At 40.5% G+C, this 12,301-nt stretch overlaps 1 non-coding gene across 1 annotated transcript; it reads right to left on the bottom strand.

The window, feature by feature from the left end:
• Positions 1-477: 477 nt before the first annotated feature.
• LOC130952256 (small nucleolar RNA R71) lies at positions 478-585 on the bottom strand. Its single transcript, XR_009074441.1, has one exon. It is a non-coding gene; the product is annotated as a small nucleolar RNA R71 (small nucleolar RNA).
• Positions 586-12,301: the final 11,716 nt, after the last annotated feature.

Genomic DNA, 12,301 nt, shown 5'->3' with positions numbered 1-12,301 from the left:
CGAAAGCTAAGAGAAGCCAAAGCACAATTCTCTTTAGAGGACTTGACCGAATTCTTCAAAGAAGAAGAACACATGGCAGCCGAAAACAACAACAATGCCAACAATGCAAGGAAGGTGCTGGGTGACTTTACTGCACCTACTCCCAACTTCTATGGGAGAAGCATCTCTATCCCTGCCATTGGAGCAAACAACTTTGAGCTTAAGCCTCAATTAGTTTCTCTAATGCAACAGAATTGCAAGTTCCATGGACTTCTATTGGAAGATCCTCATCAGTTCTTAGCTGAGTTATTGCAAATCTGTGACACTGTCAAGACTAATGGGGTAGACCCTGAGGTCTATAGACTTATGCTATTCCCTTTTGCTGTAAGAGACAGAGCTAGAATATGGTTGGACTCTCAACCTAAAGAAAGCCTGGACTCTTGGGAAAAGCTAGTCAATGCCTTCTTGGCAAAGTTTTTTCCACCACAAAGATGGAGTAAGCTTAGAGTGGAAGTCCAAACCTTCAGACAGAAGGATGGAGAATCCCTCTATGAAGCTTGGGAAAGATACAAACAATTAATCAGAAGATGTCCCTCAGACATGCTTTCTGAATGGAGCATCATAGGTATTTTCTATGATGGTCTCTCTGAACTATCCAAGATGTCTTTGGATAGCTCTGCTGGAGGATCTCTTCATCTGAAGAAAACACCTACAGAAGCTCAAGAGCTAATTGAAATGGTTGCAAATAACCAATTCATGTACACTTCTGAAAGGAATCCTGTGAACAATGGGACTAGTCAAAAGAAAGGAGTTCTTGAGATTGATACTCTGAATGCCATATTGGCTCAGAATAAAATATTGACTCAACAAGTCAATTTGATTTTTCAAAGTCTGTCTGGAATGCAAAATGCACCAAGCAGTACTAAGGATGCTTCATCTAAGGAAGAAGCTTATGATCCTGAGAACCCTTCAATGGAAGAGGTGAATTACCTAGGAGAACCCTATGGAAACACCTATAATTCTTCATGGAGAAATCACCCAAATTTCTCATGGAAGAATCAAAAGAGACCTCAACAAGGTTTCAATAATGATGGTGGAAGAAACAGGTTTAGCAATGGCAAGCCTTTTCCATCATCTTCTCAGCAACAGACAGAGAGTTCTAAGCAGAGTACTTTTGACTTAGCAACAATGGTCTCTGATCTAATAAAGACCACTCAAAGTTTCATGACTGAAACAAGGTCTTCCATTAGGAATTTGGAAGGACAAGTGGGACAGCTGAGCAAGAAAGTTACTGAACTCCCTCCAAGTACTCTCCCAAGCAATACAGAAGAAAATCCAAAAGGAGAGTGCAAAGCCATAAACATGGCCGAATTTGGAGAGGAAAGAGAGGAAGTGAACGCCATTGAGGAAGACCTCAATGGGCGTGTACTAGCCTCCAGTGAGTTCCCCAATGAGGAACCATGGGAATCTGAGGCTCAAAATGAGACCATAGAGATTCCATTGGACTTACTTCTGCCCTTCATGAGCTCTGATGAGTATTCTTCCTCAAAAGAGGATGAGTATGTCACTAAAGAGCAAGTTGCTAAATACCTTGGAGCAATCATGAAGCTAAATGACAAGTTATTTGGAAATGAGACTTGGGAAGATGAACCTCCCTTGCTCACCAAAGAACTGGATGACTTGTCTAGGCAGAAATTACCTCAAAGGAGACAAGATCCTAGGAAGTGCATGGATGAATCCATCATCCTTGGCAGACCCTTCCTAGCCACAGCAAAGGCTGTGATTGATGTTGATAGAGGAGAGTTGATCATTCAAGTGAATGAAAAATCCTATGTGTTTAAGGCTCAAGGATATCCCTCTATCACCATGGAGAAAAAGCATGAAGAGCTTCTCTCAACTCAGAGACAAACAGAGCCCCCACAGTCAAACTCTAAGTTTGGTGTTGGGAGGCCACAACCAAACTCTAAGTTTGGTGTTGAACCCCCACATTAAAACTCTAAGTTTGGTGTTGGGAGGTTCCAACATTGCTCTGAGTATCTGTGAGGCTCCATGAGAGTCCTCTGTCAAGCTAATGACATTAAAGAAGCGCTTGTTGGGAGGCAACCCAATGTTTTATAGTTAACTATTTTCTTTTGTTATTTTATCTATTTTGTAGGTTGATGATCATAAGAAGTCACAAAAACAATGAAAAAAGCAAAAACAGAATGAAAAACAGGAAGAAAAACAGCACACCTTGGAGGAAGATGCTGCTGGCGTTTAAACGCCAGTAAGCCTAGCAGGTGGGCGTTTAACGCCCAGTCTGGCACCATTCTGGGCGTTTAACGCCAGAAAGGGGCACCAGACTGGCGTTAAACGCCAGAAAAGGGCTAGAACCTGGCGTTAAACGCCAGGAATGGGCACCAGCCCGGCGTTTAACGCCAGAAATGGCTCAAAACGTGGATTTTGATGCTATTTGGTGCAGGGATGACTTTTCCTTGACACCTCAGGATCTGTGGACCCCACAGGATCCCCCACCACCCTCTCTTCTTCTTCACCCATTCACTAATCACCTCAATACCTCTTCACCACTCACATCCATCTCCTCCATTTCTTCTTCTTCTACTCTCTTCTTTCTTCTTTTGCTCGAGGACGAGCAAACCTTTTAAGTTTGGTGTGGTAAAAGCATTGCTTTTTGTTTTTCCATAACCATTTATGGCATCCAAAGCCGGTTCAACTGAGAAGGCATGACCTCAAGCCCATCACTAAGAAGAAGATGGAGCAAACAAGAGACCCCTCTCATCAAGAGATCCCTAAGATACCTCAAGGGATGCACTTTCCTCCACAAGACTATTGGGAGCAAATTAACACCTCCCTAGGAGAATTAAGTTCCAACATGGGACAACTAAGGGTGGAGCACCAAGAACACTCCATCATCCTCCATGAAATTAGAGAAGATCAAAGAATCATGAGAGAGGAGCAACAAAGATAAGGAAGAGACATTGAGGAGCTCAAGCACTCCATAGGATCTTCAAGAAGAAGAAAGAGCCGCCATCACTAAGGTGGACCCGTTCTTTAATCTCCTTGTTCTTTATTCTTCTGTTTTTCGAATTTTAGTGCTTTATGTTTATCCATGTTTGTGTCTTATGATCATTAGTGTCTTAGTGTCTATGCCTTAAAGCTATGAATATGAATCCATCACCTTTCTTAAATGAAAACTGTTTTTATCACAAAAGAACAAGAAGTACAGGATTTCAAATTCATCTTTAAAACTAGCTTAATTAGTTTGATGTGGTGACAATACTTGTTGCTTTCTGAATGTATGCTTAAACAGTGCATATGTCTTTTGAATTTGTGGTTCATGAATGTTAAAATTGTTGGCTCTTGAAAGAATGATGAAAAAGAAGACATGTTACTGAGGATCTGAAAAATCATAAAAATGATTCTTGAAGCAAGAAAAAGCAGTGAATACAAAAAAAAAAAAAAAAAGAGAAAAAAAAAGGAAAAAAAAAACGAAAAAAAAAGGGAGAGAAAGAGAAAAAGAAAGAAAAAGAAAGAAATAAAGTTGTGATCCAAGGCAATAAGAGTGTGCTTAAGAACCTTGGACACCTCTAATTGGGGACTTTAGCAAAGCTGAGTCACAATCTGAAAAGGTTCACCCAATTATGTGTCTGTGGCATGTATGTATCCGGTGGTAATACTGGAAGACAGAATGCTTTGGGCCACGGCCAAGACTCAATAAGTAGCTGTGTTCAAGAATCATCATATTTAACTAGGAGAATCAATAACACTATCTGGATTCGGAGTTCCTAAAGAAGCCAATCATTCTGAATTTCAAAGGATAAAGTGAGATGCCAAAACTGTTCGGAGGCAAAAAGCTACTAGTCCCGCTCATCTAATTTGGAGCTTAGTTTCATTGATAATTTGGAGTCTATAGTATATTCTCTTCTTTTTATCTTATTTGATTTTCAGTTGCTTGGGGACAAGCAACAATTTAAGTTTGGTGTTGTGATGAGCGGATAATTTGTACGCTTTTTGGCATTGTTTTTAGTATGTTTTTGGTAGTTTTAGTTGAGTTTTTATTATATTTTTATTAGTTTTTAGTTAAAATTCACTTTTCTGGACTTTACTATGAGTTTGTGTGTTTTTCTGTGATTTCAGGTATTTTCTGGCTGAAATTGAGGGATCTGAGCAAAAATCTGATCCAGAGACTCAAAAGGACTGCAGATGCTGTTGGATTCTGACCTCCCTGCACTCGAAGTAGATTTTCTGGAGCTACAGAAGCCCAATTGGCGCGCTCTTAACGGCGTTGGAAAGTAGACATCCTGGGCTTTCCAGCAATATATGATAGTCCATACTTTGCCCAAGATTTGATGGCCCAAACCGGCGTTCAAAGTCACCTCAAGAAATTCCAGCGTTAAACGCCCAAACTGGCACAAGAATGGGAGTTAAACGCCCAAACTGGCACCAAAACGGGAGTTAAACGCCAAGAAGAGTCTCTACACGAAAAATGCTTCATTGCTCAGCCCAAGCACACACCAAGTGGGCCCGGAAGTGGATTTTTATGTCATTTACTCATTCTTGTACACCTTAGGCTACTAGTTTCTATAAATAGGACCTTTTACTATTGTATTTTCATCTTGGTTCTTCTGGTTCCCTCTCTGGGGCCGAAACCAATGATCACTTTTGTTCTTATGTATTCTCAACGGTGGAGTTTCTACACACCATAGATTAAGGGTGTGGAGCTCTGCTGTACCTCGAGTATTAATGCAATTACTATTGTTCTTCCATTCAATTCCACTTGTTCTTTATCCAAGATATCACTTGTTCTTCAACATGATGAAGGTGATGATTGACGCCCATCACCATTCTCACCCATGAACAAGGTGACTGACAACCATTCTTGTTCTACAAGCATCTGAGGCTTAGTGAATATCTCTTGGATTCTTCGGAGTCTTCGTGGTATAGGCAGGACCTGATGGCGGCATTCAAGAGAATCCGGAAGGTCTAAACCTTGTCTGTGGTATTCTGAGTAGGATTCAATGACTGAATGACTGTGACGTGCTTCAAACCTGTAACCTACTGGGCGTTAGTGACAGACGCAAAAGAGTGATTCTATTCTGGTAGGGGAGGGAACCAAACCGGTGATTGGCAGTACTGTGACAGAGTGCGTGCATTAGCTTTCACTGCGCGGATGGGAGGTAGCTGCTGACAACAGTGAAACCCTACACGAGCTTGCCATAGAAAGGAGTAAGAAAGGATTGGATGAAGGCTGTAGGAAAGCAGAGAGACGGAAGGGAAGGCATCTTCATATGCTTGTCTGAAGCTCTTACACCAATGATATACATAAGTATCTCTATCTTTATCTTTATGCTATTTTCGTTCATCACCATTATACATTTGAGTCTGCCTGACTGAGATTTACAAGATGACCATAGCTTGCTTCATACCACCAATCTCCGTGGGATCGACCCTTACTCACGTAAGGTATTACTTGGACGACCCAGTGCACTTGCTGGTTAGTTGTGTGAAGTTGTAGTGATCACAATTTCGCGCACCACACATCTTCCCACGTTGTTAAACTCTCCTTTAGAAAAGATTCCAGCCATTTAGATGCTTTATCTCTGAGTGAAAAGGGGAACAAAAGCAGTCTATAGGTGTCAGGATGAACACCATTAGACTTCACAGTATCACATATCCTTAGGAAGGTGGTTAAATGTTAATTGGGGTCTTCTTGGGTGCTTCCTCCGAATGCACAGTTGTTCTGAACGAGGGTGATGAGTTGGGGCTTTAGTTCAAAGTTATTGGCATGTATGGTTGACTTATGAATGCTACTTCCACAATTTCCTGGGTTTGGGTTGATGTAAGAGCCTAGAACTCTTCTCTCCTGCCCAGCATGATTTACTGGGCCTTCTCTAGCATGGTTGTGACCTTCTTCTTCATAGTGGTTCTCCATATTCTCCTATATGTCTGTTTCAAAATACTCCTCCTCTTCCTTAGCACTAATGACTCTCTTCTCTCTTGCTTTCCTCCTTAATCTAAGGAAGGTCCTCTCAAGTTCAGAATCAAAGGAAGTTGAAGCTCTGCTTCTCCTACCTGTCATACAACCAACAAAGCAAAAAGGAAGAAAGAAAATAAATGAAGAAATTACTCTTGTTAGAATGGCTGTTAGTGTGAGTGGTACAATGTATCAAACAGTTAGTGGGTTGATGAACTAAATTGTAGATAGTAGGGAAAACAGATGAGGAAGAAAGAAAACGGAAATAAAATAGCTAAATTAGAATTAAATGACTAAGATAAAATAATCAAAACAAAGAAAATTGCTCAATCTAGTTATCCTCCAACTTAATCATTGTCGATACAAAATCAATCCCTGGCAACGGTGCCATAATCTTAATGCACGAAAACTTGTCTCTCAACAAATTTCCCTTCGGCATGTATACCGAATTGTCGTCAAGTAAAAACTCACAATAGAGTGAGGTCGAATCCCACAGGAATTGATGGGTCAAGCAACTTTAATTGGAGGAGTGTTCTAGTTGAGCTAAGCAGAAGTTGGGTTAATAATTGCAGAAAATTAAATGGCGGGAAAGCAAATGACAGAAAATGTAAATGCTGGAAATAAATGGCAAAATGTAAATTGCAGAAAGTAAATTGCAGAATCTTAAATGGGGATTTGGGGAGATGAACATAAAAGTAAATGGCAGAAGGTAAAAAGAATGGGTAAGATCAGAAATGTTGTTGCATTCTCCGGATCAAGTTCATTCTCATCTCTTCCTCAATCAATGCATTCATTGATCTCCTTGGCAATCTTAAGTGATTGGATCCCAATTCCTTGGCAACCCAATCTCTCTAAGCTTGAACAATATTGCCCAGCCTTTCTTTCTAGTTCAAACCTACTTCCTATATATATTACTCTTTCAATCTTCTAGTTAGCTCTTCAAGTCTTGGATATGGGCTCTTGACCTTTAGTTGAAGCAGTTACAGTCTTCAGTGGGTGATAGACTCATATTTTGTGATATATTTTGTGCTTAGTTTGAGTGATTTATTCAATCCTTCACCCACTTATTCACATTAATTGTATGGTTTTACTTTCCCTTCCTTATTATGTGATGTATGTGAAAAACATGTTTCCTATGATTTAAAAGTAATTATTTTAATTACCTTTATTACCATTCGATGTCGTGATTAGTGTGTTGAGTAGTTTCAGATCTTCTAAGGTAGGAATGACTTAAAGGATGGAAAGGAAACATGCAAAAATGGAAGGAAAGCACAAAACAGAGTTTCGGAGAAACTGGCAGCGACGCGGCCGCATGGACGACGCGACCGCGTGCCAAGAGCGAAGAAGCAGCGACGCGGCCGCATAACTGACGCGACCGCACATCTTGAGCCAATCGCATACGACGCGGCCGCATGACTGACGCGACCGCGCGACAAGGAAAACTCCAATTGTCGCGACCGCGTGACCCACGCGGACGCGTGACAGAGGCCACGCACCAGAAATTGCAGAAAACGCTCATAGCGGATTCTGAAGCCCTTTTTGGCCCAAATCCAAGTCCAGAAGGCATAAACCAGAGGTTATAAAATGTGGGAATGCATTCATTCAAAGAATATTGAATTTTTATTCACTTTCCATGATTTAGGTTTTAGTTGGAGAGAGCTTCTCTCCTCTCTCTTTAGGATTAGGATTTAGGACTTCTCTTAGTTTTAGGAGTGACTCTTAATCCCAGGTTCAATGTTCTTTTACTTTATATTTATCTCTTACTCTCATATACTTTAATGCTTGCTTGTAATAATTATGTTGCCTATTTGGCTTATGCTACATTCATGTTATGATTTTCTTATTTAATGTTACTTGAGATATTTCAGTTTAATATTGCCTTCTTTTCTTTATGCCGTTGATTATTCCCAATCTGAAGACATTTTCATTCTAGTAGAATTAGTTTACTTTTCCCTTTTTGGTCTTGGTTAAGAAATCAGTAACTCAGGAGTTATCTTAGCTCAACATAATTGATAACTGTTATCTTTGCTAATTGAACTGAACTTCAATAATCCCAACCTTTTCTTAGGAAATAAATAGGATTCAAAGGTCAACTAATTAGTCCCTTGACTTTCCTTTGTTTTAGCAAAGGTCAACTAAGTGGAATTAAGATTCAACTTTCATTATTATTGATAAGAATAACTAAGTCTAGATTTCCAATTTCTTATACCTTGCCAAAAGGTTTGCTTTACAGTATTTATTTATTTTAATTGCCATTTAAATTATCTGCTATATTCATTCCTCACTCTCAACCCCAAAATACACTTTTTCATAGCAAATAATAAGAATATACCTCCCTGCAATTCCTTGAGAAGACGACCCAAGGTTTAAATACTCGGTTATTAATTACTTGTGACAACCAAAACATTTGTACAAAGGGATTTCTGTTAGTTCAGAATCTATACTTACAACGCAACTTTATAAAATTCTTTACTAGCAAAAATCCTAACGTCAGTGGGCTCAGTTTTGCTTGCAGAAAGAATGTGAGTCAGGCTTGGTAGGATGTTAGTTAGGACGTTAGTGGCGTTAACGTTAAGTGTAAACTTGGGATCAAAAGCGTTAGTGACGATAACTTTGTCACTAACGTTCCGAACCAGTTGATCCACGTTAACTTCAACGTTAGTGGTACTAACGTGACCACTGGTGCGCGAAATTGTGATCACTACACAACTTTGCACAACTAACCAGCAAGTGCACTGGGTCGTCCAAGTAATACCTTATGCGAGTAAGGGTCGATCCCACGGAGATTGTTGGTATGAAGCAAGCTATGGTCACCTTGTAAATCTCAGTCAGGCAGACTCAAATGGGTATAGTGGTATACGAATAAAGCATAAAGATAAAGATAGAGGCACTTATGTAATTCATTGGTAGGAACTTCAGATAAGCGTATGAAGATGCCTTCCCTTCCGTCTCTCTGCTTTTGTACTGTCTTCATCCAATCCTTCTTACTCTTTTCCATGACAAGCTTATGTAGGGTTTCACCGTTGTCAGTGGCTACCTCCCATCCTCTCAGTGAAAATGTTCCTATGCTCTGTCACAGCATATGGCTAATCAGCTGTCGGTTCTCGGTCAGGCCGGAATAGAATCCAGTGATTCTTTTGCGTCTGTCACTAACGCCCCGCCTGCTAGGAGTTTGAAGCACGTCACAGTCATTCAATCATTGAATCCTACTCAGAATACCACAGACAAGGTTTAGACCTTCCGGATTCTCTTGAATGCCGCCATCAGTTCTCGCCTATACCACGAAGACTCTGATCTCACGGAATGGCTGGCTCGTTTGTCAGGCGAGCACTCGGTTGTCAGGCGATCAACCATGCATCGTGTATCAGGAATCCAAGAGATATTCACTAGAGCCTTGGTTGCTTGTAGAACAAAAGTGGTTGTCAGTCACCTTGTTCATAAGTGAGAATGATGATGAGTGTCACGGATCATCACATTCATCAAGTTGAAGAACAAGTGATTTCTTGGACAAAGAACAAGCGGAATTGAATAGAAGAACAATAGTAATCGCATTAATACTCGAGGTACAGCAGAGCTCCACACCTTAATCTATGGTGTGTAGAAACTCCACCGTTGAAAATACATAAGAACAAGGTCTAGGCATGGCCGAATGGCCAGCCTCCCAAAGTGAGTTCAATCATAAAACATGATCAAAAGCTCTCCGCCCAAAATACAATAGTAAAAGGTCCTACTTATAGAAAACTAGTAGCCTAGGGTGTACAGAGATGAGTAAATGACAAAAAAATCCACTTCCGGGCCCACTTGGTGTGTGCTTGGGCTGAGCAATGAAGCAATTTCGTGTAGAGACTCTTCTTGGAGTTAAACGCCAGCTTTTATGCCAGTTTGGGCGTTTAACTCCCATTTTGGTGCCAGTTCCGGCGTTTAACGCTGGGATTTCTGAGGGTGACTTTGAACGCCGGTTTGGGCCATCAAAGCTTGGGCAAAGTATGAACTATCATATATTGCTGGAAAGCCCAGGATGTCTACTTTTCAACGCCGTTGAGAGCGCGCCAATTGGGCTTTTGTAGCTCCAGAAAATTTACTTCGAGTGCAGGGAGGTCAGAATCCAACAGCATCTGCAGTCCTTTTCAGTCTATGAATCAGATTTTTGCTCAGGTCCCTCAATTTCAGCCAGAAAATACCTGAAATCACAGAAAAACACACAAACTCATAGTAAAGTCCAGAAAAGTGAATTTTAACTAAAAACTAATAAAAATATACTAAGAACTCAACTAAAACTACTAAAAAACATACTAAAAACAATGCCAAAAAGGGTACAAATTATCCGCTCATCACAACACCAAACTTAAATTGTTGCTTGTCCTCAAGCAACTGAAGATCAAATAAGATAAAAAGAAGAGAATATGCAATGAACTCTAAAAACATCTATGAAGATCAGTATTAATTAGATGAGCGGGGCTTTTAGCTTTTTGCCTCTGAACAGTTTTGGCATCTCACTCTATCCTTTGCAACTCAGAATGATTGGCTTCTTTAGGAACTCAGAATCCAGATAGTGTTATTGATTCTCCTAGTTAAGTATGATGATTCTTGAACACAGCTACTTTATGAGTCTTGGCCGTGGCCCAAAGCACTCTGTCTTCCAGTATTACCACCGGATACATACATGCCACAGACACATAATTGGGTGAACCTTTTCAGATTGTGACTCAGCTTTGCTAGAGTCCCCAATTAGAGGTGTCCAGGGGTCTTAAGCACACTCTTTTTGCCTTGGATCACAACTTTATTCTTTCTTTTTCTTTCTTTTTCTCTTTCTTTTTTTTTCGCCTTTCTTTTTTTTTTATATTCACTGCTTTTTCTTGCTTCAAGAATCATTTTTATGATTTTTTAGATCCTCAGTAACATGTCTCCTTTTTCATCATTCTTTCAAGAGCCAACATTCATGAACCACAAATTCAAAAGACATATGCACTGTTTAAGCATACATTCAGAAGACAAAAGTAATGCCACCACATCAAAAATAATTAAACTGTTATAAAATTCAAAATTCATGCAATTCTTTTTCTTTTTCAATTAAGAACATTTTTTATTTAAGAAAGGTGATGGATTCATAGGACATTCATAACTTTAAGGCATAGTCACTAAGACACTAATGATCACAAGACACAAACATAGATAAACATAAGCACTAAAATTCGAAAAACAGAAAATAAAGAACAAGGAGATTAAAGAACGGGTCCACCTTAGTGATGGCGGCTCTTTCTTCCTCTTGAAGATCCTATGGAGTGCTTGAGCTCCTCAATGTCTCTTCCTTGTCTTTGTTGCTCCTCTCTCATGATCCTTTGGTCTTCTCTAATTTCATGGAGGATGATGGAGTGTTCTTGATGCTCCACCCTTAGTTGTCCCATGTTGGAACTCAATTCTCCTAGGGAGGTGTTCAGTTGCTCCCAATAGTATTGTGGAGGAAAGTGCATCCCTTGAGGCATCTCAGTGATCTCATGATGAGTGGGGTCTCTTGTGTGCTCCATCCTTTTCTTGGTGATGGGCTTATCCTCATCAATGGGGGTGTCTCCCTCTATGTCAACTCCAACTGAATAACAGAGGTGACAAATGAGATGAGGAAAGGCTAACCTTGCTAAGGTAGAGGACTTGTCCGCCACCTTATAGAGTTCTTGGGCTATAACCTCGTGAACTTCCACTTCTTCTCCAATCATGATGCTATGAATCATGATGGCCCGGTCTAGAGTAACTTCAGACCGGTTGCTAGTGGGAATGATTGAGCGTTGGATAAACTCCAACCATCCTCTAGCCACGGGTTTGAGGTCATGCCTTCTCAATTGAACCGGCTTGCCTCTTGAATCTCTCTTCCATTGTGCGCCCTCTTCACATATGACTGTGAGGACTTGGTCCAACCTTTGATCAAAGTTGACCCTTCTAGTGTAAGGATGTTCATCTCCTTGCATCATGGGCAAATTGAATGCCAACCTTACACTTTCCGGACTAAAATCCAAGTATTTCCCCCGAACCATAGTAAGATAATTCTTTGGCTCCGGGTTCACACTTTGATCATGGTTCTTGGTGATCCATGCATTGGCATAGAACTCTTGAACCATTAAGATTCCGACTTGTTGAATGGGGTTGGTAAGAATTTCCCAACCTCTTCTTCGGAACTCATGTCGGATCTCCGGATATTCACCTTTTTTGAGTGAAAAAGGGACCTCGGGGATCACCTTCTTCAAGGCCACAACTTCATAGAAGTGGTCTTGATGCACCCTTGAGATGAATCTCTCCATCTCCCATGACTCGGAGGTAGAAGCTTTTGCCTTCCCTTTCCTCTTTCTAGAGGTTTCT

Source organism: Arachis stenosperma, chromosome 1, assembly GCF_014773155.1.
Source record: "Arachis stenosperma cultivar V10309 chromosome 1, arast.V10309.gnm1.PFL2, whole genome shotgun sequence".
Lineage (NCBI taxonomy): Eukaryota > Viridiplantae > Streptophyta > Magnoliopsida > Fabales > Fabaceae > Arachis > Arachis stenosperma.
This window is presented reverse-complemented; position numbering and strand designations above follow the sequence as displayed.